Consider the following 2,544-nt stretch of genomic DNA (forward strand, 5'->3'; position numbering starts at 1 on the left):
CCCGTAGAGAGCAGTCAAGGCACCAAAAGCCTGTCACTCCCAAAGCAAATGCAAGCGCTAGGAGGAGAAAAAATGTACTGGAATCTGAAGAGAGGATCAGCACTTTTACTGACTGGAATATACCATTTGGACCTATTCCTTATTCCTGTTATCCTGAGATAAATTTGAAGGAAACAAAGGTCTTTGGACACTTTGGGAAGGAGGATGGGGATTAGAGACTGACATTGACTAACAACTACTGTTTCTGGCCAGGGCATTAGGAACTTTATTTTCATTATTTCATAATATCTTTATATAGTGTCAGGGCTAACCCAAGCTTGGAAGTTTTTAAACAGTATTTTTATCTTTGGTTTCCATGTAGGACAACTCAGGAGACCTCCAGACTTGAGAAAGGCCATTACATAACCTCTCAGTGTGACAAAATATGATCTGTGTTGCCTGAGTAAAGAATGTTAACCTTACTGATGTACCCACTCTCATAACCAATGAAATCTTTCTTCCATTGCCACATCTACCCTATAATGTTTAAACTTTTTTGGTTTGTTTGTTAAGGTTCAAAATCCATTTTCAACATCTGTAGAGCTAAGAAAACTCTAATTAAAGGTCACAAAGCTTGTATTATTTCTATAATCTTACAAAAATTTAGTTACAGTGGAAGAAAAGTAGAAACAAAAGCAGAGGATATTTATGAGGGAGGAAAATAAGAAGAGAGCTTCTGAGAACAAAAAGGGAAAAATAAGAAGGGACATTCCATTCATTCATTAATTACTGATGCACTGACGAACTATTTGAACATTACTTTTTGCCAGCACTACGTTAGATGCTGAAACACAAAGTCAAATGAAACATGGTCCTTATCTTCACATAGTTTGCAGAATGAGAGCATAACCAAACCAGCTGCTTTTGAGTCAATTCTGACTCCTGGTGACCCCATGAGTGTCAGAGTAGAACTATGCTTCACAGGAAAATATGATCCTATGCATTGCTAATGGTAGCGTAGTGCATAAGGCACTTGACTGCTAACCAGAAGACTGGCGGTTCAAACCCCCCAGCCACTCCTCAGAAGGAAGATGGGGCAATCTACTTCCGTAGTGATATTGCCTTGGAAACCCAAGGAGGGGCCGCTATGAGTCGGGTCCGACTCAACAGCACATAACAACAACAACAACAACAACAACAACAACAACATGCATTGCTAATGCATAGGACATTGGCTAGATGGAGAAGGAAAGAAAGAGCATTCCAGGAAGGATTAGCATATACAAATACATTTAGGCATGACTCACTGGAGGGATGTTTATTGCCACAGTGTCTAGAGCTAGATGACAGACAAAGTCAATGCTGAGACAATAAAAACTGATAAAAATAATTACCTCCCTATGTCTAGGTTATTAAATATGGTTATTAAGGATATAACCTTAAATGACAATGAGATGAGATCAGATGAACAAAAACAAGACTTAAAATAAAACTTAAACATAAGTACAGAGAGTTTAGGTACTATCAGGCTTCCCAACTAAAGATGAACACTTAGCAAAGGATGACAGAATAGGGCTCTGGAAATTAACAGCTGTACATGAGGTTCTATGTTTGTAAATGTAAACGCTTGCTGGGAAATTGCTCCTGACTAAAATCATAGGAAGTTCAGGCAAGATGGTAGAAGAGGCAGACAAGCTACACAGACTCTCTGTAACAAAGCAATGAGAAACCAATTAAAACTAATACAGAAAATGATCTTGTAACCCTGAGCTTTGATGGGAAGGAAAAAGAAGTGGATTAAATACCAACTAGTAGCAGAACCCAAATGAAACAGCAAGTAAGGAAACAAATGGAGCCGTGGACTGCTGGCTGTCCTAAGAGCACAGCCATTTTGAATAGTTTCTGACAGCCACCTAAGAATTGGCTCTGCTCACTAAGGACTGCACAGGCAGGGACTTGCAATGGTGCCTGACAATCAGAAGGGAGAACAGTGAGGAAGAGGACAGGCAGACCTATGACACAGGACTGATGACAGCTGTCCTGTGAACTGCCCGTGGCTGCCTGAGGTTGCAGCCATTTTGGATGTTTGAAAGCGGTAGGTGTGGCCGTTTTTGAATGTGTACAGGTGGCATTCTTACCTGGACAGTGACCTAGTAGTCTCTGCCTGCCGGGGACAGCATGTGCAATTGCACTGGCGGCTGATGACTGAAAAGGTGTGATATTCCCCTTGTTACTCTCATGTCCTGTGCCCTCTTGGTCAACAGTGGTCTGGCCATCCCCTGCCTCTACCCACCTTCATAACCAGAGGGGGTTCTGTCTTGGTCTGTGCCCTGGACAAGCCTGGATATTGTGCCTCATCCCCCACAATTTTGTTTTTATTTGTTTGAAAATTATTCTTTTTATTTTCTTCTTTATTCCTTTTTATTTTCTTTCCTGTCCGTGGTTCTTATTTTCTTTTTTCTCTTCTTTTTGCCTAGTTCCCTTCTTTTTTATTTTGGTTCTTCCCATCCCTGATTTTTCCTTTAGCAGTTTCCCCATTTTTCCTTGACTATTTTACTTTTGCTG

This window comes from Orycteropus afer, unplaced genomic scaffold, assembly GCF_000298275.1.
Source record: "Orycteropus afer afer isolate SDZICR_OR568_19922 unplaced genomic scaffold, OryAfe1.0 scaffold00012, whole genome shotgun sequence".
Lineage (NCBI taxonomy): Eukaryota > Metazoa > Chordata > Mammalia > Tubulidentata > Orycteropodidae > Orycteropus > Orycteropus afer.